At 45.0% G+C, this 25,963-nt stretch overlaps 2 long non-coding RNA genes across 3 annotated transcripts; one reads left to right on the plus strand and one right to left on the minus strand.

Annotated features, from left to right (window-relative positions):
- The first annotated feature begins 265 nt into the window (after positions 1–265).
- On the plus strand, positions 266–25,447 carry LOC133236672 (uncharacterized). 2 transcript variants are annotated; one of them, XR_009732973.1, is made up of 3 exons: positions 266–522; positions 1,957–2,066; positions 2,958–3,579. It is a non-coding gene; the product is annotated as an uncharacterized LOC133236672 (long non-coding RNA). The 2 variants fall into 2 exon arrangements; XR_009732974.1 differs by lacking the exon at positions 266–522 and adding an exon at positions 22,578–25,447 and having other exon boundaries at positions 1,240–2,066; positions 2,958–3,212.
- Positions 8,117–13,089, minus strand: LOC133236671 (uncharacterized). The gene is made up of 3 exons (XR_009732972.1): positions 13,006–13,089; positions 12,304–12,371; positions 8,117–8,520 (listed from the first exon to the last, which is right to left on the minus strand). It is a non-coding gene; the product is annotated as an uncharacterized LOC133236671 (long non-coding RNA).
- Positions 25,448–25,963: the final 516 nt, after the last annotated feature.

Here is a 25,963-nt window from a genome sequence, read left to right on the forward strand (position 1 = left end):
TGGTAGTAATAAATGCTGTTTCCTTTTCTCCCAGGACATTCTGTATACTTGAAGCACACACTTATCTGCCTAGACACACATATAAACACTTGAGGTGGCACAATTTAGTTTCTGCTACTTAGAGCCCAAACATTACCATCTAATACAGACATACAGATAATATATTATGCAACTCTTTTTTTTTTCATTTTATTGTATAGCATATAAATTATATACCTCAATAAAACTCTGAAACAATACTCTTTACCATTATAAATTGCTTCAACATGCTATTGAATCTCATCAAAATTATTAAGTTGGTATTATTTTCATTTAGCAGAAAAGAGGCTGAAGAGATTGACACTTGTTCAAATTTACACTATGTGTTGGAAGTGGAATTAGGACAAGAATCCAGGTCACTGAAGTAAACTCTAGGTCCACCAGTCTTTCTCCTCCACCACAGGATCTGTAGTGATCATTTGCAGTCAGAGATCACCTTGCAGAAAGATTCAAAGAAGCTACCGATTCACCAGTGACTCAAAGGTAAAGAATCCACTTGCAATGTAGGAGATGTGGGTTCCATCGCTGGGAAGGGAAGAGCCCCTGGAGCAGGGCATGGCAGCCCATTCCAGCATTCTTGCCTGGAGAATCCCATGGACAGAGGAACCTGGTGGGCTACAGTCCATGGAGTTGCAAAGAGTTGGACATGACTTAAGCGACTGAGCATACACCAATTCACTATCTTCATAAAACTTAACTAATGTTGATCTTTCCATGGTGTCAATTTAGAAATGTCTTTATCTTATACTTGGCCATGCACTGAACTCCTTTAAATATAGATAAAATAAAATAAGAATTGAGGTTATTGCAATAGGCATAACTCCAATTGAATCTTAGGGAAGATAGCTGGTAGTGTGGAAAATATTTTTAGTATTCATGATATGTGTACAGCAGCTTATTTCTAACGTTGTTTTGATAATGTACATGTCTTAAATTTCTACTATAGGGATTTATAGGAAATAAAATGAAATAATCTTGCTCAAATGGGTTTTAGGTCAGATTGCAAAGATGTCTTGATCTACCTGTTTGATATAGAATAATAACTATTTTTTCCTGATGAGTTTATAGTATGTTAGTTAATTAAGAACCATTTACCTAGAGATATGTTCTCTTCCTTATCAGGTACATACTGCAAACATGACCATAGATATTATGTAGCAATGGGAAATGCTTCTGCGGTTTTGGAGGTGATTCTTTTAATTTTATCTCACAGCAGTTGTACAGGGAATTGTTGATGCTCATGTTTTATTTCCTTTTGTTATAAAATCTTCACAGTTTGCAAAAATAAAAGTTACGAGCTGTGTGTCCTTTACTTCCTACTCCCTGTGAGAAAGGTTAAGATAGAGAAAGAACATTCAGTGATGGCCATTGTTGGTGGAGAGAATGATACTGGGAACTGGTAGATAAGAATGGGGAGGAAAAAAAATATTTGTCCTGATTCAGCTTAATGAGAAACAGGAATATAATAGTAGCATAGAAAAGATAAAATTTATTACTGTCTTGTTGAAAAGATGTTCAGAGTTGGCAGTCCATAGCTGGTACAGTTCTTCTATGAGAATTTCAAATATTCAGTTTTCTTCTAGTTTATTAGCCTGCCATTTTCAGAATGTAGCTTTTGCCTTTATGGTTCAAGATGGCTGCTAGGACTCCAGCCATCATATCTGTCTTCCTTTTAAAGAAGAGGAACTTTCCAGAAACTCCACACAATTCTTCTGCTCATATCTTATGGTCTACAACTTAATTGTGTGGCCAACTTAGTTACAGGATAGGCTGGGGAATATAGTATTTTTTTGTGGATGGCAATTAGCTAGAGTGAAAATTGAGAGTCTAGTATTTAAAAGGGAAGAAATGGATATTAGAAGAAAACTGTATTCTTTGACATAGGTTATTCATTTTGTTTCCCAAATACCCATGCAGACCTGTCTTCCACCTTCTTGCTACCTGGATTGCAGGTGTAGCAGTGGAACTTCAGAGCCATCTTGGACCCAGATGTAAACTTGGGAACGAAAGCCACACACCGCTGAACAGTAAGTAGGTGAGACTCAAGGCACATGAGTCCCTGGCAAGGTGGAGCTGTAGCTAGACCAGCCCTAGACTTCTGTGTAAGAGAGAAATACACATTTGTTTTGATTAAGCCATTTTTGTTAGGATTTTGATAGTTGCATCTGAGCTTACTCTTAACTGATGTAAGTATAATATAAACTTATACAATAGCTTTTGTTTTAAGATTGTATCTTATTTTCCCTGTCAGTGCAGGTGGACTGACCATCTATCCACGATCCTGGCCCATTCTGTGCTGAATACCAGATATATAAAGGTCACTAAGATGTAGGTCTTACCTGTAGGAGCTCGCATGGCAGTGAGGGGCAAACAAACCAATGTGGTGAAAGCGCTTCAGTTGCTTCAGTGGAAAGAAATTTGTGTTCAGTAGAGTGGAGCCCAGGGATATTTGTAATATTCTCTGCTGCCATCTTTAGACTGAACAAAACCCCAAGCTCCTTATAAGTAAATTTGGGGTGTTGACTATACCATATTTTTCTTTATCATTAACATTATCACCATGTTAATCACCTATAATTATTTCTTGAACATAGAAAATTTGTTTGTTTTTTGTTTGTTTGTTTTGCTTATATTGGGAGGATGATGTTATCAGATTAAACAGTAATTTTCCCTTGAGAAGTTTTCAGGATAATTGGAGCAGACTATTTTTACTTAAAACCAAAGATAGATTGGCTACATATAACCTGCTCAAGTAGTGAGCATTTTAGGTGAGAAGAAATGTACTTTTCCTTTTAGGTTTGAGAGTAAAGCTGAATCCCTATTTTCTTGCTATTATTGGCATTACAATGAATCACCACAGTACTTATGTGTTCCAAAGAGTTCTTAGTTGATTTCTCACTGCAACTTGTATTTTACAGATGAGAAAATTGAAGTTCATTAGCATCTAGGCAAGTCCTGACGAAGGTCGTGCCACTAGTAAACAGTGGAATCAGGATTTGAATTCAGGTCTGGACTCTTTGTATTCTGTCTGTGTGTCGGTTACAACCTTACTGTGGAGACTCAGCCGTGAAAGCAGAAGGAGGTGGAAGGTTAGCGGAAGCTGGAGAGGAAAAAAGGTGAAGATCTTTTGAAGTTTTCCTGCTCAGCCAGGAAAACATGGCTGCAGTTATCAGGTAATTGAAGTGTCAGCGTGATGCTGTCAGGAGGGCTGGATGAATTTGTTCCCATTGGCCTGTACATGGTGGCTAAGTGAGTGGCACAATCGCAGTTTTCAGGTGAAGAAACTCTCCGGCTGTCAAGGGAGTTCCTCTTTAGAAGCAACTCTATGAACATGCAAAATCAATGTCATTGAAGTCTTGCTTATGGTACTGCCTCCGATATCGTTTGATACTCACATAAAAGAGGTATTTGCCATTTGACAGGACTAAGACTGTGAGATTGTGGAGATTCTCTCCAACTCTGTTTCACAAATATCTGTAAACTCGGTTCCCCTGGTGTGTTTTCTTTTATTACAAAGTCTTTGTCACCCTGGGGCCTCCTCTGTCCTTTGACTTTTGTGAGTGACCATTCCTGCTCTTGATGAATTTGAAGTGCAGACCTAGATCATCTTCCCAATGTTGGTAACAAGGAATGCTGTTCTTGTCTTCATTTTTATCTCTAGCCTCCTTTTTTCTTTCTCTTGATTCTTATTCTTCTTCCTGTAGTGACCACGTGCCTCCAGGTAACTGCACCCCCATTTCCTGCTACCCTCCTCCCTCTACCTAGCTACCACCCAACCTCAAAGCTCACATCCTCTAGCACAAGAAATGGTGAGTTCTATGGAAAAAGCATTCAGTGGCCCTTAGGATTGTTGGCATCTTAATCACCTGATTGCCTGCCCAGACAGTGGGGAGGAAATAACCTGAGCCCTTGTTTTCTCAGTGACCAGACAGATTTTGGTGTTGGTTAGCGGCATATGTACCTTTGATTAGCTTTCATTGCCAATACTGGGACATGCTTTTTCTAGAAGCTTGGGCCTTTCACTCGTAGGAGCTCAGCCGTAGGTGACTTGTACACATGTATTGAAATAGGGGGTCCTCCAGGTCATGCCTCACGTTGTAGACACTTAGAAGGAGGTGTCTTTTGTTTGTTGAGAGCTGGGAGTGTTGTTATAATATCCGTCATACTGGGAGGCAGTCAAGAAATCTTTTTGTAAAAAGTGATTGATCTTTTGCCCCCTCCTTTGGAGATATTTTTAAATGGCCCCTCTTCTTCTTGCCCTGTAGAATCTCCTTGAATCACATGAGCTTCCATTCCTACTGCTGAAAATATTTGTGTTTTTTATGTAACATGTTAAGCAATATTCCATTAAAAAGGTAATGGATGTTTATTTTAAGGAGATTAGGAAGTTTTTGTTGTTCTTGTTGTTTAGTTGCTAGGTCAAGTCTGACTCTTTGCAACCCCATGGACTATAGCCTGCCAGGCTCCTCTGTCCATGGGATTCTTCAGGCAAGAATACTGGAGTGGGTTGCCATTTCCTTCTCCAGGGTATTTTCCCAACCCAGGGATCGAACCCATGTCTCCTGCATTGCAGGTGAATTCTTTACCTCTGAGCCACCAGGGAAGCCCAGGAAGTATACAAGACCGGATAAAATAAACATTGTCCTTAATGATGATAAGACTGCCATGCTTTATCTTATTTCCTTTGTTTCAAGGGTGATAGATACTTTTTTTGGGAAATCCTACATTTGCTATCATCATTGGAGAGTACATCGTTTTTGTGAACATGTTCTGAGAAAGGGACAGGTGTCTTGATTCCCTCTAAAGTGCTGGGATCTCCCATGAGTCAGTTAATAGTAGCATTTATTCTCTTTGCTCTGTTGTCAGATGCCAGCAATTCTAGCAGTAGGCAGCTTTGGAGTCTGAGAAGTCAGTGTCCCCAGCCCAGTGTCCACACAGGATGTGGGAGGGAATATGCTAACTGATAATTGTTGAAATAGCAAAGTTTTGAATAACTTACTCTCTTGATAAATTGCAATGCATTTTAGACTGAGTCCCCTTAAAAATACTGCTCTTTAGATTCAGAAAGGGGTGGTGTCCATCTGGCCTGCAGGCATGCCTGTGAGGCCCTATTGGTGTGAACAATATCATCTTATTGTTATTATAACATACCCCTTATCATCTGGGTTGTGAGCTCGGTCAGAAGAAAGGCAGAGTTCTGCTGTGAGAGACTGCGTCTGCACAACTCACCTTGGGAGGATGGGGTTGGTGTCCTTTGGAGAGCGGCCACTGGACCTCTCTAGCTAATGGGGAGGAAGGAAGGAGGTTGATGGTGGAGAACGGGTCTACATACTTCAATCCCACCATAATCTGAATTTCTGAAGCTGAGACTCAATTGAGATTATGTATATAAATGCCATGTGGCATGAACCTATACACTATAAACTATATACACACATCGGCTATCGAGTCATAAATTTTCAAGAAAACAGAGAAGAAAGGTCTCCTTCAGAAAAAAAACAGCCGAAGTCTGTTCCTTTGATACATTTCTGACTGAAGGCAAAAGGCTGGCCCTGATTCTTTGGCATCAGCCCATTCCATAGTAAGGGTCACCCTTGTAGGCGTAGGGTTTCTTGATCTTCCTGTATAGCTTTCGTTGACCCATTTTCTCCCTTTCTGAGTTTTGCAGAATCAGCTCCTCCATAGATTTTGTGTGTGTGTGTGGAGAATGGCCTTGGTAAAAGTAAAAAACTCCTGGGGCTTTCCTGGTGGCTCAATGGTAAAAAATCTGCCTGCAATACAGGAGACCCGGTTCGAGCCCTGGGTTGGGAAGATCCCCTGGAGGAGGGCATGGCCTGGAGAATTCCATGAACTGAGGAGCCTGGCAGGCTACAGTCCATGGGGTTGCAGAGTCAGACACGACTGAGTGACTAACACACACACACAGAGAACTCCTAGTTTCTGTACTTGAGGTAAGGACAGCTTGCTCATCCTAGAGTTCATCCTCACCCTGGAGACCCCAGTTGTCCCCCACGTCACCAGTTTGCTGCTGCAGTGATGGGATGGCTCCCCAAGTGTGAGGGTGAAGGAATCGCAGCTTGCATTCCTACAGCTTTCCTTCCGTGGGCACCGGTTGATATTCTAGTTTACCCCTTGCAGTTTGCTTGTCACCCTAGAGGAGGAAGGTTGAAGGTCTTATTTTGGGGCATGTGTTTTTTTACAGTGTTTATTTTCACCTCATGGCATATGAGGAATCGTAGGAAATTAGGGTCGCACCCCCAGGTGTAGTGTAGAAGGCTGGATGGAAGAAAACTGAACTCTGAGAAGCAGCTCTGTGCTGGAGGCCGTGAATTCAGCTTGTGTGTCTGACCTGGAAGCAGAGCCTGCCTCCAGGGCGGGGCGGGGGTGGGCAGACGGGGAGCGTCTGCTCATTTTGTGTGGAGCAGGGGCCCCGGACCCCCGGGTTTAGGTTGTGGGGGCGGAGACATCCTTGGGGTGCCAAGGAGATGAGGATTTATTGCCTGCTCACCCGGGGAAGGAAGCAAGCCCAGGACATGGAGTCAGCAGCAGGGAAAGGGGTGCCTCTTTCATTCCACAGCGCCTGGCCTGGTCTTGTGAGGCCGGCTCTTTCTGTTCCTGCTTTGGCCTCCGCTCCCGACTGCAGACCCTCCTGTGTCTCCTTCCACTCCTCATCCTCGGGCCTTGAGGCTTCCTTGGCGTCTGCTTGCCACATCTCCCGGGCATGCCTCCAGGCTGGCTTGCTGCTCCCTAAACCCCTTCAGTGGCGGCCCGTCTCAACTGTGACTGAGCCCACTACCCAGCTTCCTGGGAGACCCGATGTGACCAGAGGGGTCACCGCCTGGCGCTGGTTCCCTCTGGGCAGAGCTTCTGTTTGACCCCGGGGTGCTCTTCACGGGGGAGGATGGTGGAGACAGGATCCTGGGCGGTGGAGGCGGCCTTTGGGTAAGGAACTGTCTGAGGCAGGGCTCCTTCATCACAGACAGGCCTCGGGCTGTTGTACGAGGGAGACCTTTGTGTTGGGCTTTGTCTATAGGCTTTTCCTCAGCTCCTCTCCAGAGTGGAGGGAGAAGATTCAAGTTTCTGGGGGAAATCCTAGAGAGAGCTGGATGCTGGGCCAGAGGAGGGCAGAGAAAGAGGAACCCCCCCACCCCCAACCCCGCCATATCTTTCTGTCTTTTCATACTGTTCATGGGGTTCTGAAGCCCCAGGTCAAACAGTCCCTTGGACAGCAAAGAGATCAAACCAGTCAGTCCTAAAGGAAATCAGTCCTGAACGTTCATTGGAAGGACTGATGCTGAAGCTGAAACTCCAATACTTTGGCCACCTGATGTGAAGAGCCAACTCCTTTGAAAAGACCCTGATGCTGGGAAAGATTGAAGGCGGGAGGAGAAGGGGACAACAAAGGATGAAATGGTTGGATGGTATCGCTGACTCAATGGACATGAGTTTGACCAAGCTCTGGGAGTTGGTGATGGACAGGGCAGCCTGGTGTGCTGCAGTCCATGGGGTCACAAAGAGTCAGACATGACTGAGCGACTGAACAACAACCAACCCTGACATCTGCACCCAGATTGTGGAGTCGCCAAGAGGGATTTGAGAACACATCATGGATTCTTCATTTGTGCCTGATAATAGACTTTCCCTCTGCTCCCCTGTCTTAGGTACTTATCGTTTTGTAGGAGTTGGGATTGAATAGAGGGCTCAATAGGATGCAGCCCAGAAGCAGTACGTGTAAGTGTGGGGATCACAAGCAGTGAGGCTGCCCGCCTAAACTGCCTGAACTTGCAGGGAAGGTTTTGGACATTCAGTGGCCTAAAATGGGGTGGCCGCAAGGTTATAGGAAGGTTTCCTCAACCTCTGGATATCATGTGAAAGGCGGGGTCTGGGCGTGAGATGAGGTCAGACACCAAGGTCCAAATGGCTGGATGGGAGGAAATTCCCAGCCTTGCTAAGGCCATGAGAATGAAGGAATGAACATAAGGAAGTAAGCTGCTGGGAGATTTTGGAGACAGCGTCAGTGTTGGTCACCTGCCTCCTTTTGACTGCAATAAAAATCATGAGGCTTAAAAACCCTGACTGCTGATTTGAAAATTTACCCCATGCAGTGATTAATAATAGAAGCTTTCAGGAATGAGTAAAAAAAAAAGAGGGGGAGGGGATGACACAGACGTGCTAGGGAAACACATGAGGATAAGGTTCCCTTGTTGAAAAGGACGAGGGTTAAAACTCCTGGCAGTCTGCCTTCCCGCCAGTGGTGCTCTGAGGTCCAGATCCCTGGGTCTGTGTTACAGGCAGGCACACAGAGGCACAGGGCAGGCGAGGAGGTTTTCACGCTCTCCAGTCCCTCTTGGTATGGTTATTTACAGAAGTGTGGTGACCAGGGGCAGAAAAATGAGGCCTGGCCAATCACACAGGTCTGTCTCCAGCTCTGTGTCTGCCTGCACTCGTGGTGATCATTTGACCATTCCTCGGACAACGTTACTGTTGACAAAAAAGAAAAAAGACGTTCTGTTCAGCAGCGGCATTCCCCAAAGAGAGATGGTACTGCCTCATCTTTCCCTGTTTGCCTTTGAAGCAGCCTTTGCTCTCATTTGGAGTCTCTGGCCAGGTTAGAGCCACTTTCTAGGTCCTTGGCTTTATTAGAAATAAAGGAGCTGCCTGGGCTTCCCTGGTGGCTCAGATGGTAGAGAATCTGCCTGCAACAAGGGAGACCTGGGTTCGATCCCTGGGTCAGGAAGATCCCCTAGAGAAGGAAATGGCTACCCACTTCAGTATTCCTGCTTGGAGAACTCCATGGACAGAGCTCCATGGTCACAGAGTTGGACCCAACTGGGCAACTGACACTTTAGGAGCCACCCAGTGGTTCCAATTTTAACAGAAGGATTTTAGGTGGCCCTTTGTTTATGCTGAGCATGAGGCTGAGGTGAAGGCTGTGATCTGTCCTGTTCATTGTCGTCAAGGAAGGACTGATGGGAGGGAAGGAGGGAAGGAAACTATACCAAGCATCATGCATGATACAGTGTTAGTGAAACGATCTTAAGGGTCATTGGTTTTAGCAGAGGGGATTTATAATCCAAAACAGCAAATTCTAAAATACAGCTGCACAGTCAAAACACGTGAAGAACTTGAAATACTGATGTTTGGGCCCCCGTCCCAGAGATGCTGACTTGACTGGTGTGTTAGTTTCCTGGGGCTGTCATAGCAAAGCTCCACAGACTGGATGCCTTAAACAACAGGGATTTATCGACTCACAGTTCTGCAGGCTAGAAGTCCGAGATCAAAATGCTGGCCGCTTGGGTTTCTCCTGAGGCCTCTCTCCTGGACTCCAAGACGGCCGTCTTCTCCCTGTGTCTCCATGTGGTCATCCCTGTCTGTCCATGTCTTTGCCCTGATCTCCTCTTCTTGTAATGACACCAGTTGTACTGGATGAGGGCCCATCCTAGTGACCTCATTTTACCTTGGTCATGTTTTCAAGTCCCCATATCACACCAGTTGCACTCTGAGGGACTGGGATTTAGGATTTCAGCATGTGAACCTGTGGGGCAGGCATCCCATAACAATCGGCCTGGGTGGAGCCGAGGCATCAGCACTTCAAAGTCTCCCCTAGAGACTCCACTTGCAGCCGAGGTCGAGAATCCCGGTTCCAGATGGGTCTGCCCTAGCATCCAGGAGCAGCTGTTTGGAATATCATCCCTAGACGGTTGAGTTTTTCTACATTGTGAAAGTGTTGGAAACTTGTGTGGGAAAAGGCTGTCATAAGCAGAACCGTGTAAAGAGCGTTGATATCAGACAAGGTGACCGTGGAGAGACTTTGTTAAAAGGTCTGTCACACCTTGGCAGGGGGGTGGGGGAGTGGACAGGGTAGGGGGACCTCTGATTTCACAGCAAGCGTCCAACAAGCAGTGTGCTCACTGTGCTTGAGGAAAGCAGCCCCTGAGGACAGACAGCCTCTTTCACTCCACCACTGCTGCATTTTCTGAGCTTTGTCATCTGCTGTTCGGTTTCCTGAACTGACCTAGCCCCTAGAAGGGGAGTGCCCTGTGTAAGCAGCTGGTCGTGGTTCTTGGGCCAGGAATTCAGTAGAGACTTACATAACCCTGCAGTTGAGCTCTTGGAAAGAAATGCCTGTCTCATGCGAGCATGCTTAATGAGAGGTGAGCAATTAGCGAGAGGTCGGGGCTCCGTGCCCAGGCAGTTCTGGAGTGTGCAGTGCGTGGTGTGTGGGGGCCGAGAGTCGTGATGCGAAGCTCAGCCTGACTCAACTGCAGCTCACCCGGCTGACGACAGGCACACGCTGACGTCTCAATAGTTCATCCTGCAGCAAGAATTCTGTTTCTCTGTTGCTCTCGGCCTGCAAACTCAGTTTTGGCATTTTACAGTCTTGCCTTTTTTTTTTTTTTGAAGAGCATCCTTCTGTGACACTGTCTTCCCTTCCTGTTCATATCCGACGGTCATCCCGGCCAGTCGTTCACAAGTATGAGGAGCTGTTCCTCCACCTTCGTGCCCATGCACATCAGGAGGTACTCAAGTCCCCCTCTGCCCTCCTTAGTTTTCTCACTGAGGGGGACAAAGTCGACTGCTGCCTCCTCTTCCAGCTTGGGATTCATGTCAGGCACCGGTAAGTGTTTCCCTCACTTTACCGAGTTGGATCCTCACAGAGGACTGATGCGCTCTCATCTCATGTTACAGATGAGGGAATCTAGGCTTTGATAGAGAGCTGCCCAGGAATATGAGTGGTGATGGAGTTGGGTTCAAGTCTACAGTATCCTGACTCCAAATCTTATATCTAGCCTTCGTGTGCATCCTGAGCCATGCTAACACATCTCTGGTGATCTCATCTAGCTACACGCTGTGTGCATACTAAGTCGCTTCAGTCATGTCTGACTCTTTGTGACCCTATGGACTGTAACCCACCAGGCTCCTCTCTCCAAGGGATTCTCCAGGCAAGAATACTGGAGTGGGTTGCCGTGCCCTCCTCTAGGGGATCTTCCCGATCCAGGGATTGAACCTGCGTCTTTTATGTCTCCTGCTTTCACAGGCAGGTTCTTTACCACGAGCGCCACCTGGGAAGCACCTCGTCTAGCCACATGGCTCTGAAATCCATCCATACAGTGAGTGACTCTCACTCCTACACCTCTAACCTAGACCCTCCCCTGAGTTCCAGGCTCAGGTATCTGATGGCCTCTCTACATCATCTCTGGATTTCTAGCACGCACCTCAAAGCTAGCCTGCCCCAAGCAGAGCCCCATATCGCCCTCCCTTTTCCAAAGCGTGCTTCTGCTCGGTCTCCTCTCTCTACATAGATGTGTCTCCTTTTAGTGACTCAGGCCAAAACGCGGGAGTCACCCTGACGCCTCTGCTTCTCTCCCAGCCCACATGCACGTCATCGGCAAATCCATGGGGACTAACAATATCCCGAATCCAGCTGCCTCTGCCCCCCTGCACTGTCACCGCCCTCCCACTGTCTGTCCTCATCGCCCACCTCAGAGTGACTCAGCCTCTGTCACCCTTTGCTCAAATCCTGTGGTGCCTTCCTGTCCCATTCAGGTTGTCAGTTATTAAGTTGAAAGTAAAAGTGAAAAAGTAAGTAAAAAAAGTTTCTCAGTCGTGTCTGACTCTGTGCAACCCTATGGACTGTAGCCCACCAGGCTCCTCTGTCCATGGAATTCTCCAAGCAAGAATACTGGAGTGGGTAGCCATTCCCTTCCCTGGTGGCTCAGACGGTAAAGAATCTGCCTGCAATGCAGAAGACCAGGGTTTGATCTCTGGGTCGGGAAGATCCCTTGGAGAAGGGAATTGCTACCCACTCCAGTACTCGTGCCTGGAGAATCCCCATGGACAGAGGAATTTGTCGGTTAACAAAGAGTCGGAGACAAATAAGCAACTAGCAGTAACAGGTACTAAGTTACTGCCCCTCAGCCCTGAACCCGTCCTTCTGCACTGCTGGTCAGCTGGCTCCCTGTCGGGCTCGGTCAGCAGGAGGTGCTTGAGGGAGATGGCACCCAGGAGAAGGGCGAAGGGACTTGCTCCCTCCTGTGCAGCTGTCTGTAGGTTTCCGGTCAGCTTGCGTCTCCTGTGAGCAGTACCCCAGTCCTATTGCTTCAACCCGGCAGAGGCAGTTCCTTCCTGTAGCAGCAGCTAAGTCCACTTTGCCACTCATCTCGCCCTCAGGAACCCATCTGGCTGTGCTTCCTCAGGGCCATCAGAGCCAGTGGCCACGCCCCCTCTGCAGGGGCCTGGAGCCTCCGGGTTTTGATAGCTCACCTTCACTTGCCCAGCCCTCGGGGTGGAGACATCTCCCTGGACTTGCTGTCCTTTCCTCTTTCAGTTACCTGGTAAATGACAAGTTTTCCAGAATTCTAAATTTCTCCAAATTTTATCATGGGCTATATACACACTGTCAGTTATTTCCCTTGAAGTAACAGGCCCACTTCATTCATTTTGGGGGAAATATCTGCCTAATAACCAAGTCTAAGTAATCATAGTTTGTCTGATCAGTTGTTCTTTCAAGTGAAAATCATGTCCCATGCAAAAATGGGGCTCAGTTCAGTTCAGTTCAGTCGCTCAGTCGTGTCCGACTCTCTGCGACCCTATGAACTGCAGCACACCAGGCCTCCCTGTCCATCACCAACTCCCAGAGTTCACCCAAACTCATGTCCATCGAGTCAGTGATGCCATCCAGCCATCTCATCCTCTGTTGTCCCCTTTTCCTCCTGCCCCCAATCCCTCCTAGCATCAGAGTCTTTTCCAATGAGTCAACTCTTCTCACGAGGTGGCCAAAGTATTGGAGTTTCAGCTTTAGCATCATTCCCTCCAAAGAACACCCAGGACTGATCTCCTTTAGAATGGACTGATTGGATCTCCTTGCAGTCCAAGGGACTCTGAAGAGTCTTCTCCAATACCACAGTTCAAAAGCATCAATCCTTTACTGCCTGCATATCCCAGACTTCAGAGCACAGGACTTACACAGAGTAAATGCTTGATAAATGTTGGTCCAGTGGATGAGTGATTGGAGTTCTAGAATCTCAGGACTTAGACAGAGGTGCCCCAGGCACAGGTGACTCCGTCCTTGTGCCTCGGGGAGGATCATAAAGAGGATGCTGACATCATAGGAAAATGAATAAGTGCTTTCTCCATGTGGGAGGGGGAGGGGGCGGAACTAGCAGTGTCTGTAGCCCCACTGTGCATGGGCTTGTGTGTATGTACTTGTGAAGAGTAAGTTATATTTCTTCTCTCTTTTCTACCAATTGCTATTGCTTGACCTGGGGAAAACAAAGCGAGAAACAACTAACAAAATTTGAGTTATGGTATCTCATTACCAAAGAAAGTACCTGCGGTCTGCTGAGTCTATGGTATCTCCTCTTTAACTTCCCTCTCCACTCTGGCTTTTGAACTAATAGATGTCGAGGGGCTGCCTTCCTAAAATACTATCCTGATAATTTTATGGAACATTCTAAGTGGTTTCCAGCTCCCGTGGACTCTAATTCATATCAAAAGAACCTGAGATTGTTGGTTGTTGGCTTGTTATCATCTGTGTATAGAATTATCTCCTCAAGTCTGGGTCTGCTGAGGGGCTTGCTACACTTCGCCCCGAAGGTGAGGCCTAGTTCTTAATGGGGAGCTTGGTGGGCTACAGTCTGTGGGGTCACAGAGTTGGACACAACTGAGTGATTAACACTTTGGCTTTCACTTAGCTTCTTAATTCAAGAGGGCTAACAACATTTTCAGGCCAGGAAGAGGCAAGAGAATTTCTTCACATTTAGCAGTTAGTGGAGACCCACCTTCCCAGGGTGCGAGGCTGAATCAACCCAAAATCTAGCACGTTACAGGGTACACCCTGCCCTGCCGGATCGTGGGGAAGCTCCCTGGGTCACAGTGGCACTTTACAGTTCTCACTGCCGCAGTTCATCTGTTCAGCCTTGTTTGCCTTGGATTTCAGCCACCCGGGCTTCAGAAGGTGCTGAGCTGGCCACTGATCCTGGCCCCAGCACACAGGTGTGGTTCGTGCCATGTTGAACACCAGTGGCAATTATGGTTGCTGATTGAAAAGGAAGCTGAATACACTGGCTTTCATCAGGTCAGCTTTGCTTGGCTGCATGCAACTTTGCACTCGAGCAAATGAGGGCTGAATTCTTGGTTCAGACAGATTCTTTCAAGGTGTTGTATTTTGGGACTTAAATAACTAAGCAAGACAACCCTGTGAAGCTGGGTGCCGTCTATAGTGTCACCAAACTTGGTGTCCTGTGAAAGGAGAGCATTAAGCACGTAAAACTTCTAACTACAAGGGCTAAGATTTTGCTCAGTTTTGGCTCCAGATATTACTTAGTTTAGAGCTGCTGTTGTTCAGTTGCTAAGTCATGTCCAACTCTTTGTGACCACATGGACTGCAGCACACCAGGCTTCCCTTTCCTCCACTATCTCCCGGAGTTTGCTCAAACTCATGTCCATTGAGTCAATAATGCCATCCCACCATCTCGTCCTCTGTCACCCTCTTCTCCTCCTGCCCTCAGTGTTTCCCAGCGTTAAGGTCTTTTCCAGTGAAAAGTAGTTTAGGGCTACTGCAGCCTTAGTTTACTGTGCCATATTTGAAACAAGAAATCTGAGCTACATTTTAATTTTTGAAATATAGGATGTGTGTGGGTAGGAGGATATTGATAAGTACTCTCAGAGTACATAGCACTGTCATGGATATTCGTGGGGAATCTGAAACCAAAGACTTGGTTACTGTCCTCAGAAAGCTCCCAACCTATTTAGGGAAACAGAAGCTACGCTTGCATCGACATGGGCTTCCCTCGTGGTTTAGCTGGTAAAGAATCCACCTGCAATGTGGGAGACCCCGGTTTGATTCCTGGGTCAGGAAGATCCACTGGAGAAGGGATAGGCTACCCACTCCAGTATTCTTGGGCTTCCCTTGTGGCTCAGCTGGTAAAGAATCCACCTGCAATGTGGGAGACCTGGGTTTGATCCCTGGATTGGGAAGATTCCCTGGACAAGGGAAAGGCTATCCACTCCAGTATTCTGGCCTGGAGATTAATGGACTGTATAATCCATGGGATGGCAAAGAGTCAGATATGACTGAGCAACTTTCACTTTCATTTTTCATAGACACAGTAAAGCAAGACTATTCATAAGCATCACAATGTGTATAGTCAGGAGTGCCGTAGGAATTCGGAGAATAAGTAGATAACCGTGGATCTGTGTTTGCTGAAAAAAGCTTCAGTGGAATTTGAAGTGGCCTGAGAAAAGAGTGTGGGTTTAGATTGATAAGAAAAGGAGAGGCCCCTCAGGCCAGGGTTGAGCAGGGGCTTGGTGGCATGAACATGTGCAGCACACACGGCGTCTGTGCAACACACACAGTGTTTCACAAGTGGATGAGCTCTCTCCGGGGGAGTCATTAGAGAGGGAGGTGAGCAGATGGGAAAGGACGGAGCGTTGGAGGACACCCAATCCAGTGGGGCAGACAGGATATGTGCACACAGAAAGATAAGTCAGACTGTTGTTTGTGCAATTAAAAATATTAAAAGATGATTCAAAGGCAGAAAGATAAGAAGTACTTGGCAACTGTACCTCGCAAGTCAGATAAGAGGTACAGCCAAGACGTGCCTCAGGACTTCAGGGGAGGGTAGATGGAGGAGTGCTGAAGGGCCGTGGCCTTAGGAGAGGGAAGAGGAGGGGAGGCAGGCAGAAGAAAGGGATTATGGCAGGTGAAGCGGAGCTCAAGGGCAAGGCTGACTCTCGGAGATGTCCGACTCTTGGTGAAGAAGGAGATGGGCACTCTTGGTGAAGGACATGGGCATTTGGCCGGGATGTGGGTCTTAAGGCGAAAAGGTCTATAGCAGTTATATTGGGAAAAGGAGCCATGTGTGGATGAGGGGCAAATAGCAGGATTGCTAAGCATGTGCCAGGGTCAAACTGTGTGGAGCCCATTTTTAGCCTGGAGTGGGCCGAGCCAGGGTGCTGAGGAAGGTGGCATTTTCACAGCTAAGCACAGGGCTCCCTGGGCTCAGGTGGGTGGGTTCTGAGGAATGGAGGAGGGCCTGCCGGGTTAGGAGAGCAGGGGGCAGAGGCAATCTTGCACTGATGCGGCCTTGGGGAGACCTTGTTGGCCCACAAGCAGTGGGCTGAGAGGAAGAAGTGTAAGGGAAGCTGGAAGCAAGCTATTTAAGCAGAAAGCAGCACACCCAGCATTTGATATTCCTCGGTATGAAGGAAGTTAGGTTGAATTAGGTTGTCGGCAGTAGCATGAATAACATCATGATGATGAGACAACTGACTTAGAATATCTTGGATCACACCATTCTCTAAATTTCTTTACATTTTTTTTCCATCCAAACTTATTTAACACTCGTAGCTTAATATTTCTGTTAGATTTTAGAGATTAGAAGAGCAGAGAGTGAATTTAGTTTGAAAACTCAGCTCCATCATTTTCTAACTGTGAGATGTGGGGCAACTTAACCTAATTTTCTGCTCTTGATTTTCTCATCTCTAAAATGGGAATGACAGTATGTTTCCTTGGGGCTGTTATGAGCATAAACATTAGGTTTCAGCAAGTGGGGACGCTTGTTATTTTAAAACCAGAATTTCAGAGCGTTTGTGTGTTTCAGTGCAAGTTACTCTTCAGGCCTGGCAACGCCCGCCTGCCTCTGTCCTTCCGCACGCCTTGCTCTCTTGTAAACACGTCTACTTAGATTTGTGATTTGGAATGTGGAGTGCTGAGCCCAGGTAACTATAAGTCAGCCAGTGTGGGTTTTTTTTGACACATTACAAATTATGCCATGTTTAAGCACAATAAGGGAGGATGAGGGAATTAACCTGTTAGAGGAGCTGTTTGGCAAGTCCCAGCAGCCCGCACAGGCCTTTTGGGATCTTTCTCTCACACAGACGTGGATGACGCTCTCCTCCCACAGTGACTGAGTCAGGGGTCACTGTTGGCTGAGTCACGTGTCTCTTTGCCGGGAGGGAGGTGGGCAGTGCTGACAGTGAATGACGTCAGTGCCGTGGGAATCCGAGGTGCTCACGAGCCCAGCACGTGGGTCGGAACCACGCAGTCCTGCGCTGTGTTTCCAAGTATAACTCACATCTGTGGAATAGATCAGGGGAGATTAAGTGAGTCCAAGCAGGAAACAAAGTTCAAATATATTTAGAAGATATTAAGGGAAGAGAAGAACTTCTCCAAGGGGTCTGATCTCCCCTTTCACTTTTCTAGAAACCATTTTGGTTCTCTGGTTACGTCTTTTTTTTGAGGGATGTTAGCAATACTGTGTTCATTCGACCCCCGTGAGCCCTCCCTTCCAGTACTTCATGTTCTTGATGAGTTCTACTTCCTTGGCATAGACAGTCTGTAACAGTCATAGGTTTGGCCAGGGTTTTGTTCTCTCTAATTTAATTTGTCTAAAGCACAAGTGGAGACTTCATGAGCTGAGGTCAAGAAATCATGCTTCATCTTTGCCTGACACATTTTGACTGTGGACCTCAGATCATTGACAAAGCAGTTGAGAGAACACAGATTAAACCATAACTGTTCTCAGGTATTTCCACTGTGTGGATCTGACAGAGAAACCTACATCTCTTGCGATGTCCCCCATTTCTTTGTTTCTGTGACTCACCTCAGAAACTTCCTTACCTTAAGAAGCAACCAAAATGTGTAAATTTTTGTTACAAGTACTGTGGGCTAAAACTTTTCAGAGACAGACATTGCAAAATTGCCCCTCGGGGTAGACTTTTGGTGCTTATGTGCGGAGAGGTGTAGGAAAGGGTTGTTTATTCAAAGGTCAATATAGATGTCTGTTGCTACTTGACCTCTGGTCATCCAAATTTTCCCTCTCAGAACTTTGGAAGGAAGTTGATTCAGATAAATCCATCACTTGCTGAAATCTCAAGTCTTGTTTTCTGAAACTCGGAACCAAATAGATTGCCCTCTCTCCAAACTCATTGTCCAGAGACACACTGGGCATCAGATAAATTTAGATAATGAAGGGTCTTCTCCCCGCTTCTCACTTATTAGAAGCTACTCATTTGTGTTAGAAAATTAGGGAAGCACAGGAAAGACTAGAGATAACAAAAATAACCCGCTGTCAGAGGTGTAATCGTTCTCACTAATTTCCTGATACTGGTTTATATCAAGGAGTGAGGAATACCCTTCTTTTGTCTCTTACATCTTCTCCTCATCCGCCCAAGCTCAGAAACATTCAGAATCCATGAAAATCAAAACCAACCAACCAAACAAAAATCCCACAGTTTGTTGGTAGATCTGTATGTTGGCTTGGATGGCAGTATCTGACCAGCGTGTAGTATATGTGAGATTTTCCTTGTTGCTACCCTTCTGCACTTGAATCTAGGTTAGGCCCCTGGGCCTTCTGTTGGTGACCAGCTGCTTGTTGCTCTCGGCACCGAAGCTCTTGCCCGGGCACTGGAGGATAGTCTAGTAGCCTTGCTTCTCAGGGTCACATTTGTTGCCATTGTATCCTTGGAAGTCTGTGATCTATGCTTGTCTATTTCCCTACTAATAGACAAAGATGAAAATGCCTCATTGAAATACAGTTTGAAATCTAAGCATAAAGAGAGTCAGGAATGAGAATGACGCAGAACTGATGATACACGTTGACTTACAAAAACACATTTTCCCCTAAGTGCTCAAAAAATAATCACCACTCTGCTGCTTAGTATCCAACCGAGTGTGTGGCGGAGCGAAGCCAGACGCAGCCGGTTGACCTCCAGGCTTTCCGATGCCCCGTCGCCATAGCCCGCTTTCCTACTGCACCTACTTTCTCTCCCTGAGCTTCCCTAGCTTCATCTGCTTTGCTTTTTGGAGCAGCAGCTGTGGGCGAAGGAGCAGGATGTGGAGAACTTGGCTGGGTGGTGGGGCCATGGTGCCAAGATGGCTCTCAATCCAAGGTCTCTGCTTGTTTCCAGCCTTCTGACCACAAACGTTCATTGCGAACGTGACTCCCACCAGAGCAGCTTTGTTTGTAAATGACTCCTTCTTCTGCTTTCTGAAAAATGACATTAACTCTGACCGCTGCCCCATCCCCAGTTAAGGCTTGGGCCACTATCTGTTAGGTATCTTTAAACCTTCATCCCTTTGCTCAGTCATGTCTGACTCTTTGCGACCCCATGGACTGCAGCCCACCAGACTCCTCTGTCCATGGAATTCTCCAGGCAAGAATACTCGAGTGGGTTGCCATTTCCTACTCCAGGAGAATCTTCCTGATCCAGGGATTGAACCCAGATTTCCGGCGTTGCAGGTGGACTTTTTACCATCTGAGTCACCAGGAAAGCCTGGCTATCTTTAAGGGAATTTTGAAACATCAACCCTTTGTCTGGGCCTGGAGACACAAAGCACCATATATGTGAAGGTTAAGACCCTTTCCTCTAGTTGGATGAAGCCCTGCTCCAGGTGGAAAGAGGCTTGGCTTTAGCTCCTCCTGTGCCCTTTTGCATTTCAGACTACACACTCATCCGTGGCAGCCCAGTTAGGGCGACAGAGCGTGTAGCTGAATTTCTGACGGTGCGTAGACACCTTTCTGGAGTGGAGCTCTGAGTGCCCTGCCCACCTTCTCACCTTACCGATAGTCACTGTGCCCTCAGAGCAGAATGTTGGCTTCGTAGCCAGTCAAACAGAAGCCCAGTGAGAGAAATCAGCTACCTAGGGGACAATACAAGCTAGCGGTCCTGCCAAGACCAGAACCCCAGTCTTTTAAACTGGTTCCGTAAGTCCCCCAGTGGGACTTGACTTAGATTTAATTTAGTTTTTAAGTCTTGGCAGACTGGATGCTATGTGTTTGTGTGGACTTGCACCATTTAAAAGGTTCTTGGAGTTGAGATCTTGCATGTAATTTGCTACATTAGCTTTGGGCAAAAATATTTGCTTTTTGATCCTTTGTGGTTAGAGTTCCTTCTCAGCATTAACCTGGCATGTTAGTGAGCACTGGACTGTGGAGTGCAGCAAGGGGCCCAGAGTTCGGGGCAGGGGGAGTGAGGAGGGCTTATTACTCATGGCAGCTTTTCAGACTGCAGGCGCTCATGTAAGATTTTCCCAGATTGTTTGGTTGGTTGTTTATGTATTTTGGATATCACTCAGTTGAGATTAGGAAGCTGAAGCAATTCAGATGAAGCCTTTTGGATTTGGGTTTAACACTGGGAAAAACCTTCTCCTGATGCACTGAATTAAGTAAGAGCGTCACTGTGATGTTTGTCACGCAAAGGGACACTCTATCATAATTGTCTCTACGCCTCAACGTTCAGCCCTCTTTGGGGGATGAAACAGGATGGGTTTTTTCTAGTGAAAATTGACTGTCTTCTTAGATTCTCCAGTGTGCTGAATACTTGAGCATCAGTGAACAGATGACCTAGTAATTAGATCTAATCACCAACCACTATATTCTTTTGTGACAATAAACAAGGAGTAGATATTCTGCCCTGTTTCTTAGGAGGAGTAGCTGAGGCAGAGAGAAGGAAGCAACTGATTTAGTCATATGAGGAAACTCAAAACAGGAACAGGACATCCCGGGGACACCCTCTGAGGATAAACTCTGAAGCTGTCCTCATTTCCAGCAGTGCTTCTTACCACCACCCTCCACCCTCCCGCTTCACTTTCTGAAGCTAAGGCTAGCCATACTCTTGCTTTCCAGATGGTAAACTCCTTTTCCCCACTGTTACAGCACTGGGCTTACCAGGCAGTACAGTGGTAAAGAATCTGCCTGCCAGTGCAGGAGACACAGGAGACACGGGTTCGATCCCTGGGTCAGAAAGATCCCCTGGAGAAGGAAATGGCAACCTACTCCAGTATTCTTGCCTGGAGAATTCCATGGACAGAGGAGCCTGGCGGGTGTCTATAAGCCATGGGGTCGCAAAAAGTCAGACATGACTGAGCACACACGCACACCATTGCTAACCTAACTGAATTTTCAATCCCAGTATACATTCACTGGGATCACACCATACGGGAGGACTAGGTTCTAAAGTCGGCATAGAAGGTGAGAAGCTATTATATTTTTAAAAATCCAGTTATAATTTGCCCATTTTCATGCAGTATACATAGTTTATAGCATTGGTATGTTTAGTGTATACGAAAACATGTATACACTTAAAGACTATGTACGAAATATTTAATTTTTCAGCGCCAGATCCTTAAACATCAGCATTTCAGCAAGAGGCTCCGAGAGATAAGCAGGAGCAAAGATTGATTTAGGGCAGAGTAGATTCACATCTCTGCTTTCCTGTGCTCTCCAGGGCATTCACACACTGAGAGAAAGGGTGGGTAGAATCACTCATGTTACTGGAAAATTTTCCCCTCGCCTGCTCTCTCTCCTTCCTGTTGCCCTGTGCGTGCCCCTCTCCTCTTTCTCACACTGCTTTTTCCCCTTGAATGGATATAGTGAATATGTACAAGTTAAACGTGCGTGTGATGTCACTTTACTGTAGGTTTCACAAATGCCAGCTATAAGTCAGTGAGTGTCACTGTGAAATATAAGAAAAAGAAAAGAAGAAAAGCTTGCGTCTTCCTAATTTTCATTAACAGAAAATCACGCCGATGGATTTTATGATTTTTGTTGGAAGGATAAGCTTATCATTGGAATATGGGTTTACTGTTAATGTTAGATCAGTAGTTTGCATGAGGATGTTATATTGTGTACGCCAATGAGATCCATGTCCTTTTGGGAAAACACAACTTGTGTTCTCTACCGGTGTGCACTGTACTGGAAAAGCAACATGATTTCTATTTGCTAGCAACTCAAAAACATTTTTGCTTCACGATAGAGAGGCTTTTAAATAGCATTAAGCTTAATCAAGTTTTATAAATCCTGGTTGGGTTTCACATAACTTTAAGCCTAATTAAAACTGTAGACATTTGCTTTCTAGTTCTGTGTGTTTTTCTTTTAATGTCTTGCTAATCACCAAGATTCCATACCATCACTGGCTAGTATCTCAAGTCATAATGCAAGGTTCAGTGTTAATGATTGTGGGTGTTGGTGCCCATTGTAAACAAGTTTTAAAAAATAACCTTGAGATCTTTTCTTGGTTGACCTTTTGGAAATGAAGGCTTCACTGTTGCTCACTTGTGATGTGACTGTTGTAGAGCTTGTCAAAGCGTGAGAGCTGCGAGCTTTGCCGTTTTCTCATGGTTTGCTTGGGCTGATGTTATTGGCAGTACTTTCAACCTGTGGCTTTTTTCTGTGAATCTTTTATATTTTTTTCAATGATTTGAAGGTTAAGTTAGTTAAAGTTACATATTGTGGTGCATACAGCTGCTTAACCAGGCACAGGGAAATAGCAAAATATTCTAAAATGCTGAATGCGAACCAAAGGCTGAGGGGTAGATACCTCTCTCAATCTTTCAGGAAGCCTCACTCAATCTTGAATATTACACACTGGGTGAAAGCTCTAGGTTAATCTGGATAATACATGTTTGCTAAACTTAATTAATTTATTCTTACATAAAGATATGTAATGATAGCCTGATGGTCTAAATTCCTGCAGGGTTCCATTACTGTTAAATCATCAAAACTGTGTACCTTCTCCATTTCTTCATGATTTAGGCTTCTGGAGAAAAATATGAAAGGAGGAGGGACAAAAGTGTTCAGATAGCATCATTTCTTCTAGAAAAATCTGAGGTGTGATTTATAATCCTTGAAAAATTCTCCTGGAGTTCTTCTGGGCAGAAGCGACTAAGTGCTGCTCTCACTAAGAGGCAAGTATGTTTTATGTGCACAAATATTCATTATTTCTATATATTAGGGTTGAAGAACTCAAACATTTACAGGAAATTAAATCCTATTTTCATTAAAACTCCCCTGTTTGGAATCTTGAAAGTGGATAGCCCTTACATTTAAATCAGAACCCACTCCCTTCTTTATTCTGTTGACCAAAGTAGTACTAGGAAAATGTGGGAATTATCTGTTTACCAAAGTGATACCATCCTTCTCCAAGCATGCTAAACCAAATTCCAGAGCCTAGTGGATGAAATATCTGCCGTCTGTGTTAAGGCCACCAGGTTCAATTCCTGCTGGGATGGTAGTTTTTTCAATTAAATTTCCATTAACTTTTCGCCTCTGTGTCATTAGACACTAATTCTTACGTGTGGCAAAGATGAAAGCGTAAAAGGAAATATCTGATTCACGCATCATGTTGCTGACAAGTGAAATGTGACGATGACAACTTTTTAATGTGGAAGATAGGGAAGCCGACGAGGGGACAGGTCTCTTAGACTCGACACTGACCAGGGCAGAGGAGTGGTGGCAGCTGCGGCTCAGGGAGGCAATTTGAAAGATAGTGATCTCGCAGTGGGAGCATTCAGGATGATAAACGCTGGGATGTGGGGAAGAAGCCGGGTGGAGGAAACAGCCTGCAGAAAAGCCTGACCCAGGGAGGAGGAAGCACCCAGAGGCACTTTGTTCAGGAGAGGAGACGGAGAATAAATATTAAGAAGAGCATGATGCTAAGAGGCACAAAGGTCATGTATTTAAACTTAAAGATGGAAAGGGATTCCAGGGCACAGATGAAGACAGTGAGAAACAGATAGACGTTAACAGCAGTTTTGCAAGAAGGGGAAAGATAAAAAGACAAAATCCAATCAAACACAACCCCAAACATGTTTGCTCATGGGCGATAGTGACAGCTGATGCTCAAAAGGGCTAGCCCAAGAAGACGTTTCAAGAAGTACCCATACTTCTTCAGGTTTTTCATGGAAATAAGAATAAATGGCTTTTAGAGTTCCATTACACAAATTTTAACCAAATGAACTTAGACACAGAATTAAAAAAAAAAAAAAAGCAAAAGAGATTAAGGGAAATTTGTTCATTATAGCTTAGTCTAGATTTACATTGGGGTGAGGGAGGTTGGATAATCTGATTTTTATGTTAATCCATGCTTTAGATGAGAATACAGAGTAAAACAAAAATGATTGTACATACACATGCCTACTTACACATGTGCACATACATATATGCATAGTCTGTGTATTTGTATATAAGAAATAGAACCAACTTTGGAATACTCATAATAATGCCTAATATTACTGAGTGCTTATTATTCCATATGCTTTTCAAACATGGTACATCTCAGTAATTTATCACAATTACTCATTAAAGAGGAACTCTATTTCTCTCTTTTTTACAGATGAGAAAACTAAGGCACGAAAGTTCAAATTCCAGTTCACAGAGTCCATCCGTGATAGAACTAGGGTTGAGAACTGGGCATTCCAATTCTAGAACCCGTGTTTATTACCATGATTTAGTGGAATGGCAGTTAATAATAAAAAGAATTACATCTGGAACAGGTTTAACATTTATGTTTGAATATAGCTTTGCCTGTTGTTCTGAGAATATTTACTTCAAAATAGAATAGTGGAGTCCAAATTGAAGTTAAAAGGCTAAACTGATTTGAGAGGAATTATTCTTTTCTTTTTTTAATGGCTGGAAAGAAACCACATTACTTTTTAGAAGGATGCAAAACACAATTTAAAGTAAAAGGCTTACTTCAGCAGGACTCTATTGAATTCTTGACTAAGAATTAGCTAGTGCTCAGCCCCTTGCACTGTGTGTGTGTCTGTGTCTGTGGAGTTCTGAACTCTACTTTGGAGTCAACCTTATTACTTCCATCTGTGCACTGACAGTTTGAAGGCATCTCATAACTGGTTTTGATTCCTTGGTCAGGAAGATCCTCTGGAGAAGGAAATGGCAATCCAGTCTAGTGTTCTTGCCTGGAGAATCCCATGGACAGAGGAGCCTGGCGGGCTGCAGTCCATGGGGTCACAAGAGTAGGACATGACTTAGTGACTAAACCACCACATAACTGATTTGTACACAGTTTTGCTTTTGCTTTGCCTGTATGGGCACTGACATGTTGTAGGAGCCTAGGCCCCCAAACCCTTGCATTGAGTAGGCATGCACTTGGCCCCCAGTAACAGGACATCCAGCTCACAGTAGCTTAAACAAATACGGGTTTATTTTTCTCATATAGTAAGCGGTCTGGAGCGAAGCAGCTGCTTGTATTGGTTTCGTTGCTCAGCGTTATTAGAGTTGACATCTCTGCATTGCTCCTAGCCTTTCCTTTGTTTTTGTGAGATGCAGTTGCAACTCTAAAACATACAAGGCAGGTAATGTGGGGAGCAGGCAGCTGCTCCATTTGCTTCAGGAAAGCAAGTCTTCCTAGAAGACCTGTGCTCTTCCCTTCCACCTCTACCCCCAAGGGACTTGGTTAGGACAGGCTCATCGCTGGCTGCAAAGCAGGCTGGGAATGTATCTGGCTGCAAGGGAGAAGGTGGGTGTTGAGTATCTAATCAATGAAGTTTGCCCTCGCATCTCAATAGACCTTATAATTTAAGGAATAACCTGAATTACAGAGTTGTGTAATAGATAATCAAAAAACTTTTAAGCTCAGGCGTTGTCAAATTAGACTAAACCATATATTTGTCTTTTATAACCATTTTATAACATGCAGCTTGATCTCTTAAATATTTGGCCCTAAAATCATATTTGAAAAGATTCATTTTCATTGTCATGAAGAAATGACTTCTTAAGCAAGAATAAACCTCAATTCAGATCTTTTACGAGTGATCTCAAATTCCAAATTGTTGGATTCCAAACTAGTGAGATTTTACTACACTTCACTTATTTGAATAATGTTTATTTCTGCATCTATGCTCACTTGGATGAAATTTACAGAGCAGAACTCAAATAAAATTACCTTTTTCATGGAACTTTTACAAAGTCAGCATTAACTAGTATCATGTTTCAGTTTTGCTCAGTAGCATGCTTTCTTGGAAATACAAAGTGCATTTAAAACAAAATTATGCAGTCTTACTTCAAATAGGAAAATCAACACATATGGGAGTTATGTTTCTACAAAACGTCAATCTGTAGAATAAGAGAAAAAGTTAAAATAAACTGTGGAAAACAAGCAAATAATGCTTTTTAAGAGTACC

The sequence above is a fragment of the Bos javanicus genome, chromosome 23, assembly GCF_032452875.1.
Source record: "Bos javanicus breed banteng chromosome 23, ARS-OSU_banteng_1.0, whole genome shotgun sequence".
Taxonomy (NCBI): domain Eukaryota; kingdom Metazoa; phylum Chordata; class Mammalia; order Artiodactyla; family Bovidae; genus Bos; species Bos javanicus.